At 43.4% G+C, this 9,235-nt stretch overlaps 2 non-coding genes across 2 annotated transcripts; both read left to right on the top strand.

The window, feature by feature from the left end:
• The first annotated feature begins 4,075 nt into the window (after window positions 1-4,075).
• Window positions 4,076-4,149, top strand: trnan-guu (transfer RNA asparagine (anticodon GUU)). Its single transcript has one exon. It is a non-coding gene; the product is annotated as a tRNA-Asn (tRNA).
• A 1,283-nt stretch (window positions 4,150-5,432) lies between these two features.
• trnae-uuc (transfer RNA glutamic acid (anticodon UUC)) lies at window positions 5,433-5,504 on the top strand. Its single transcript has one exon. It is a non-coding gene; the product is annotated as a tRNA-Glu (tRNA).
• The last annotated feature ends 3,731 nt before the right edge of the window (window positions 5,505-9,235 follow it).

Genomic DNA, 9,235 nt, shown 5'->3' on the forward strand with positions numbered 1-9,235 from the left:
CTACCATGCTGTGTTGTTGCCATACAAAGTACTTCCGGTGCCGACAGAGATGGCCGCCTCGCTTCGCGTTCCTAGGAAACTATGCAGTTTTTTGTTTTTTTACGTGTTATTTCTTACATTAGTACCCCAGGTCATCTTAGGTTTCATTACATACAGTCAAGAAGAACTACTGAATATAAGAGCAGCGTCAACTCACCATCAGTACGACCAAGAATATGACTTTCGCGAAGCGGTTCCTGTGTTCTGCCTTTCACCCAGGACAACGGAATGGATCCCAGCCGGCGACCCAAAAAAACGACTTCGTAAAAGAGGGAAACGAAGCAGTCTTCTGGTCAGACTCCGGAGACGGGCACATCGTGCACCACTCCTCAGTATACTTCTCGCCAATGTCCAGTCCCTTGACAACAAGGTTGATGAAGTCCGAGCAAGGGTAGCATTCCAGAAGGACATCAGAGACTGTAACGTTCTTTGCTTCACGGAAACATGGCTCACTGGAGAGACGCTATCGGAGTCGGTGCAGCCAACTGGTTTCTCCACGCATCGCGCCGACAGAAACAAACATCTTTCTGGTAAGAAGAGGGGCGGGGGCGTATGCCTTATGGCTAACGAGACGTGGTGTGGTCACAAAAACACACAGGAACTCAAGTCCTTCTGTTCACCTGATTTAGAATTCCTCACAATCAAATGTCGACCGCATTATCTACCACAGCCGTATATATTCCCCCCCAAGCAGACACATCGATGGCTCTGAACGAACTTTATTGGACTCTTTGCAAACTGGAATCCATACATCCTGAGGCTGCATTCATTGTAGCTGGGGATTTTAACAAGGCTAATCTGAAAACAAGACTCCCTAAATTGTATCAGCATATCGATTGCGCAACCAGGGCTGGCAAAACCTTGGATCATTGCTATTCTAACTTTTTGCGACGCATATAAGGCCCTGCCCCGCCCTCCTTTCGGAAAAGCTGACCACTACTCCATTTTGTGGATCCCTGCCTACAGACAGAAACTAAAACAAGAAGCTCCCACGCTGAGGTCTGTCCAACGCTGGTCCGACCAATCTGATTCCACACTCCAAGACTGCTTCCATCACGTGGACTGGAATATGTTTCGTATTGCGTCAGACAACAACATTGACGAACACGCTGATTCGGTGTGCGCGTTCATGAGAACGTGCATTGAAGATGTCGTTCCCATAGCAACGATTAAAACATTCCCAAACCAGAAACAGTGGATTGATGGCAGCATTCGCGTGAAACTGAAAGCGCAAACCACTGCTTTTAATCAGGGCAAGGTGACCGGAAACATGACCGAATACAAACAGTGTAGCTATTCCCTCCGCAAGGCAATCAAAACAGCTAAGCGTCAGTATAGAGACAAAGTAGAATCTCAATTCAACGGCTCAGACACAAGAGGTATGTGGCAGGGTCTACAGTCAATCACGGATTACAAAAAGAACCAGCCCCGTCACGGACCAGGATGTCTTGCTCCCAGGCAGACTAAATAACATTTTTTGCCCGCTTCGAGGACAATACAGTGCCACTGACAAGGCCTGCAACCAAAACATGCGGCCTCTCCTTCACTGCAGCCGAGGTGAGTAAAACATTTAAACGTGTTAACCCTCGCAAGGCTGCAGGCCCAGCCGCACCCTCAGAGCATGCGCAGACCAGCTGGCTGGTGTGTTTACGGACATATTCAATCAATCCCTATCCCAGTCTGCTGTTCCCACATGCTTCAAGAGGGCCACCATTGTTCCTGTTCCCAAGAAAGCGAAGGTAACTGAGCAAAACGACTACCGCCCCGTAGCACTCACTTCCGTCATCATGAAGTGCTTTGAGAGACTAGTCAAGGACCATATCACCTCCACCCTACCTGACACCCTAGACCCACTCCAATTTGCTTACCGCCCAAATAGGTCCACAGACGATGCAATCTCAACCACACTGCACACTGCCCTAACCCATCTGGACAAGAGGAATACCTATGTGAGAATGCTGTTCATCGACTACAGCTCGGCATTTAACACCATAGTACCCTCCAAGCTCGTCATCAAGCTCGAGACCCTGGGTCTCGACCCCGCCCTGTGCAACTGGGTACTGGACTTCCTGACGGGCCGCCCCCAGGTGGTGAGGGTAGGCAACATCTCCACCCCGCTGATCCTCAACACTGGGGCCCCACAAGGGTGCGTTCTGAGCCCTCTCCTGTACTCCCTGTTCACCCACGACTGCGTGGCCACACACGCCTCCAACTCAATCATCAAGTTTGCGGATGACACAACCTCAGGAGGCTGAAGAAATTTGGCTTGTCACCAAAAGCACTCACAAACTTCTACAGATGCACAATCGTGAGCATCCTGGCGGGCTGTATCACTGCCTGGTACGGCAACTGCTCCGCCCACAACCGTAAGGCTCTCCAGAGGGTTTGATTTGATTTGATTTGATTTGAGGGTAGTGAGGTCTGCACAATGCATCACCGGGGGCAAACTACCTGCCCTCCAGGACACCTACACCACCCGATGTTACAGGAAGGCCATAAAGATCATCAAGGACAACAACCACCCGAGCCACTGCCTGTTCACCCCGCTATCATCCAGAAGGCGAGGTCAGTACAGGTGCATCAAAGCTGGGACCGAGAGAATGAAAAACAGCTTCTATCTCAAGGCCATCAGACTGTTAAACAGCCACCACTAACATTGAGTGGCTGCTGCCAACACACTGACTCAACTCCAGTCACTTTAATAATGGGAATTGATGGGAAATGATGTCAAATATATCACTAGCCACTTTAAACAATGCTACCTAATATAATTTTTACATACCCTACATTATTAATCTCATATGTATACATATATACTGTACTCTATATCATCTACTGCATCTTTATGTAATACATGTATCACTAGCCACTTTAACTATGCCACTTTGTTTACATACTCATCTCATATGTATATACTGTACTCGATACCATCTACTGTATCTTGCCTATGCCGCTCTGTACCATCACTCATTCATATATCTTTATGTACATATTCTTTATCCCCTTACACTTGTGTGTATAAGACAGTAGTTTTGGAATTGTTAGTTAGATTACTTGTTGGGTATTACTGCATTGTCGGAACTAGAAGCACAAGCATTTCGCTACACTCGCATTAACATCTGCTAACCATGTGTATGTGACAAATAAAATTTGATTTGATTAGATTTGAAAAAAAATTGTTGTCTTAGGTCTTCTCTTTATGTAGTGTTGTGTTGTCTCTCTTGTCATAATGTGTTTTGTCCTATATTTTTATTTTATTATATTTATTTTGAATCCCAGCCCCCATCACTGCAGGAGGCCTTTTGGTAGGCCGTCATTGTAAATAAGAATGTGTTCTCAACTGACTTGCCTAATTAAATTAAGGTTAAATCAAATTAATCAATAAAAATATGAAGTAGTTCTAAAATCCCAGATGCAAAAATGAATGGGTAAAACATGATTGGAAGAATTCCAGGGTTTTATGGGTATATGACAAGTCCACTGTGCCGGAATATCGGGATTCTCACTGAAATAAATTGCCAACACTTCAGGGTGCAATCAAGAAGCAATTCCGGTGCAAGCAAAATAAGTTACTAAATTGCGGCGCACTTAGCCGTTCTAGGAGTGGTCGGAGGCAATCGGTAAATAACGAGCGTTTTCAAGTACAACTTTACTAACGATGGTTTTGGGAAACAGCTCGGAGATTTAACGATGCTCCTAAGAAGATTCTAACCAATGAATAAGCATGAAGATGCTTTTGTGAAACCGGGCGCTGGTTCCTCTCTATGTTTCTTTTCTATGGAGTTTTTCCTAGCCATGAATCAAGATCTCCATTTGGATATCATGGCAAGGTAAAACATGAAGCCGGCTAAACTGCAAAAAAAAAATATATATTCTTCCCAGATAAGTTGTTCGTGAAACATTTTTTAGTCTACAGAGTTGTAGTAGCATTATTCAGCCACCGAATTTCGCTATCGGCCAAACATCAAGAGTAACATAAGAACCATACCCTCCCGTCATTACATTCATATGCTTCCCTGTGTAAGAAAATAATCAGGTCTCTGTGGCGCAATTGGTTAGCGCGTTAGACTGTTAATCTAAAGGTTGGTGGTTCGAGCCCACCCAGGGACGGTAGTTTTTTAAAACATTTTGATCCTGACTTGTGCTACAATAATATTGAAATCCACATTTAGGAAAATAGTCCAAAATGTTCCAGTACTAGATTCATGTGACGCTATACACAAGGAGTACCAGTACCAGATCAGTGTGTGTGTTGTGATGAGTGTGTGTGTTGTGTCGGTATGTGTGTGTATATGTCGTGTATGTCTATGGGCCTGGTGTGGGTATGTCACTAGTGTGTGTGAGTGTGTATATGGTGTGTATACAATGAGTATATGAAACATTAGGAACACCTTGCTAATATTGAGTTTCACCCCCTTTTCCCTCAGAACATCCTCAATTCATTGCGACATGGAGTACAAGGCGTCGAAAGTGTTCCACAGTGATGCTGGCCCATGTTAACACCGATCCTTCCCACAGTTGTGTCCAGTTGGCTGGATGTCCTTTGGGGTGGTGGGCCATTCTTGATGCACAGGAAACTGTTGCAGTTCTTGACACAAACTGGTGCGCCTGGCATCTACTATCATACCCCGTTCAAAGGCACTTAAATCTTCTGTCTTGTCCATTCACCCTCAGAATGGCACACATACACAATCCATGTCTCAATTGTCTCAAGGCTTAAAAATAATTATTTAACCTGTCTCATCAACACTGAGTGAAGTGGATTTAACAGGAGACATCAATAAGGGATCATAGCTTTCATCTGGATTCACCTGGCCAGTGTGTGTCATAGAAGGAGCAGGTGTTCTTAATGTTTTGTATACTCAGTATATACAGTGGAAGCTCAATGTCATGTCTCATAGCAAATGGTCTGTATACTTATGTAAATAAGGTATTTATGTTTTCTATGGGGTATTTTGTGTAGATTGCTGAATATTTGTATTTATTTAATCCATGCTACCTGATAATGATTGTTAAACAACTAAGGGGGGCCCGATAACATTTGTTTTCCTTCTCCCCAAAATCAGTTTTATATTTTCCCAAATTATATTTCCTGTTTATTTTTCCTGGTTTTAGAGTATTACTTTTGTTTTCACTCAAATTACAGTTGTTCATATAGAAACAGTGAAATGGGATGTTCAAATCAAACTGTGTTGGTCACATACACATATTTAGCATATAGCACATAACATATAAATATTAGGATGAGCAATGTCGGCGTGGTATTAACTAAATACAGTATATACATATGAGATGAGTAAAGCAGTATGTTAACCGAGCAAGACATAATGATTATGTTGCTAGCAAGCTACAAGAACCCTACATAAATGCTTCTATAATACTGTTGCTATCAGTCCCATATGGTCTAGCGGTTAGGATTCCTGGTTTTCACCCAGGCGGCCCGGGTTCGACTCCCGGTATGGGAACGTCATTTTCTTCCATCAATCTGTTGTTTTCGCACTGTGATATTTAGAATTGTCCTTTTCCATTCAGCAAAACCATATAAAAAATTCGAATTGGTTAGCCATCATCAGCGGACGTGGGTCACCGTGAATTACCGTACTCCTAGCAGCAGAATATTATCATGGAGTTTCTAAACCAAGAGGTGCAACATCGCGAGAGAAAGGAACGCTTTCGAAAAATACCATTCAGACCGGGTTTGGGATTTGAGAAGTCAATGGCCGTTTCGAGAGGATCAAAACCACAATGTTTCATGGGTTAATTTTGATGACTGAATGATCGACAAATAGTAATCAGTCGTTATTTCAAATTGTATTTGTCGCATACGCTGAATACAACAGGTTTAGGTCTTACCGTGAAATGCTTATTTACAAGCACTTAACCAACAATGCAGTTCAAGAAAAATATTGACTAAATAAAATAAGTTAAAAAAATAATAAAAAGTAACACAATAAAATAACGAGACTAGTCAATGGGGTACAGGTTAGTCGAGGTCATTTGTACATACATGTAGGTAGGGTTAACGTGACTGCACAGATAATACAGAGCGAGTAGCAGCAGTACAAACAAAGGGAGGGCCAATGTAAATAGTCTGGGTGGACATTTGATTAATTGTTCAGCAGCCTTATTGATTTTACATTTTTAAACCTTTATTTAACTAGGCAAGTCAGTTAAGATTATTATAATTTTTTTTTACAATGACAGCCTACGCCAGCCTTTTGGACCTAGGCGTGGTGTTCCAGTACCACTTGCCATGCTGTAGCATAGAGAACAGTCTATGACTTGGGTGACTGGAGCCTCTGACACATCTTGTATATAGGTCCTGGATGGCAGGAAGCTTGGCCAGTGATTTTATTTTTTTAACTAGGCAAGTCAGTTAAGAACAAATTCTAGGAACAGTGGGTTAACTGCCTTGTTCAGGGGCACAACAAACCATTTTTACCTTGTCAGTTCGGGGATTTTATCTCGCAACCTTTCCCTTACTAGTCCAACGCTCTAACCACTAGGCTACCTGCCACCCCTACAGATGGTAGTGCGTACTGTAGCGCCTTACGGTTGGATACTGAGCAGTTGCCATACCAGGCTGTGATGCAACCGGTCAGGATGCTCTCAATGGTACAGCTGTAGAACTTTTTGAGGATCTGGGGACCCATGCCAAATCTTTCAGTCTCCTGAGAAGGGAAAGGTGTTGTCGTGCCCTCTTCACGACTGTCTTGCTGTGTTTGGACTATGATAGATCATTGGTGATGTGGACACCAAGGAACTTGAAACTCTCGACCCGCTCAACTACAGCCCCGTCGATGTTAATGGGGGCCTGTTCGGCCCTCCTTTTCCTGTAGTCCACCATCAGCTCCTTTGTCTTGCTCACATTGAGGGAGAGGCTGCTGTCCTGATACCACATAGCCAGGTCTCTGATCTCCTCTCTATAGGCTGTCTCATTGTTGTCAGTGATCAGGCTGTTGTTTCGTCAGCAAACTTATTGATGGTGTTGGAGTCGTGCTTGGCCGTGCAGTCATGAGTGAACAGGGAGTGCAGGAGGGGACTGAGTTTCACCCCTGAGGGGCCCCAGTGTTGAGGATCTGCCACCTGGGGGTGGTCCGTCAGGAAGTCCAGGATGCAGTTGCAGAGGGAGGTTTTTAGTTCCAGGGTCCTTAGCTTAGAGATAAGCTTTGTGGGCACTATGGTTTTGAACACTATTTATGATACAAGGTTTGGTTTTGATGGTCTCGAATAAAGCTAATGAGAGAAGTGAAAAAGGTTTCCTTAGTTCTTAACCTTTCTTGAAATCTAAATACACAATCTAGATTCAAGCCAATGTCTTAAGTAGTTAAACATGTTATTACACCAACCTTGTGGAAGCGATATACACTGAGTATACATAGTAAATGTCAATCCAGGACACTCCTATTAGTATGATACAATTTTATGGGCAAAAGTTTGTGGACACCCATTCAAATTAGTTGATTCGGCTTTTCAGCCACACCTGTTGCTGATAGGTGAATGGCCCATACTGAAGAGTTCAGTGACTTTCAATGTGGCACACTCATAGGATGCCACCTTTCCAACAAGTTTGTTAATAAAATGTCTGCCCCGCTAGAGCCTGCCATTGTGAAATGGAAACTTCTAGGAGCAACAACGGCTCAGCTGTGAAGTGGTAGGCCACACAAGCTCACAGAATTGTGATCTCCAAGTGCTGAAGCATGTAGCACGTAAAATCGTCTATCTTCGTTTTGGCGGATGCCAGGAGAACGCTACCTGCCCCAATACATTGTGCCAACTCTACAGTTAGGTGGAGGAAGAATAATGGTCTGGGCTGTTTTTATGGTTCAGGTCCCTTAGTTCAAGTGAAGGGAAATCTTAACATTTCAGCATACAATGACTTTCTAGACAAATCTGTGCTACCAACTTTGTGGTGACAGTTTGGGGAAGGCCCTTTCCTTTTTCAGATTGACAATGCCCCCATGCACAAAGCGAGGTCCATACAGAAATGGGTTGTCGAGACCGGTGTGGGAAGAACTTGACTGGCCTGCACAGAGTCCTGACCTCAACCCCATCGAACACGTTTGGTATGAATTGGAACGCAGACTGCGAGCCAGGCCTAATCGGACAATACCAGTGTCCGACCTCACTAATGCTCTTGTGGCTGAATGGAAGCAAGTCCCCGCAGCAATGTTCCAACATCTAGTGGAAAACCTTCCCAGAAGAGTGGAGGCTGTTTAGAACAGCTAAGGGGGAACCAACTCCATGTCAATGCCCATGATTTTGGAATGAGATGTTAGAAGAGCAGGTGTCCACATACACTACATTACCAAAAGTATGTTACGATTCGTATGGTATGTATTAATTTGTGGACGTACATCATCCATTTCATATACTTACAATTCGCATGATATTTTACAAAGTTATCTAGGTGGCTAACACTAATAATGTTAGCTAGGTTGCTAGCATTAGCTAGGCTAGGGGTTAGGGGTGAAGGTGAGGAGTTAGGTGAAACGACTTGCCTAGTTAAATAAAGGTGAAATAAAAATTAAAGGAGTTAGGTTAAATGGTTAAGGTAAGCTAACATGGTAAGTAGTTGCAAAGTAGATAAAAAGTAGTAATGAGCTCAAGTTGTCCTTGATGAGAAGACGTTTGCATTATACAGCTACCCATCCACCCTACCAACAAGCCTACTTTAGATTTTTGCCGTAAGTAATCTTCTGTCTGATATAATACCAACATAACATATACCAATTTGAGTGATCCGGATTTACCAAACGTAACATATACCAATTTGAGTGATCCAGATTTACCAAACGTAACATATCACACCAATTTGAGTGAGCCAGATTTACATTTACTATGTTACGTCAAGTCTATGAGACCAGGCTGTTATATCGAAGGATTGCCTTTGGTTTGTCAGCTTGCACATGCACAGTTCGGTTTGAGACTACCATTAGACCTCATGATGTGTTTCTAAGCATGACTTTAGCTAGCCAACCTCGACATCGTTTACAAGTTTGCGGACTAAACTCCACCTTCTTCGGTGAAGGAAGGTTCTGATGAACTTTACCAATAGAGCCCCACGTTGGAGGTGTTATGTTATAACACCCATAAAACCTAGCGGACAAACCGGGAAATGGTTCAATCGTTTCTCCACCATTTATTTTTCCCGTAAGGGAATTTAGAAACACTTAAAATAAGGGCTATTTTTTGT

The sequence above is a fragment of the Oncorhynchus keta genome, chromosome 27 (assembly GCF_023373465.1).
Source record: "Oncorhynchus keta strain PuntledgeMale-10-30-2019 chromosome 27, Oket_V2, whole genome shotgun sequence".
Classification (NCBI taxonomy): Eukaryota; Metazoa; Chordata; class Actinopteri; order Salmoniformes; family Salmonidae; genus Oncorhynchus; species Oncorhynchus keta.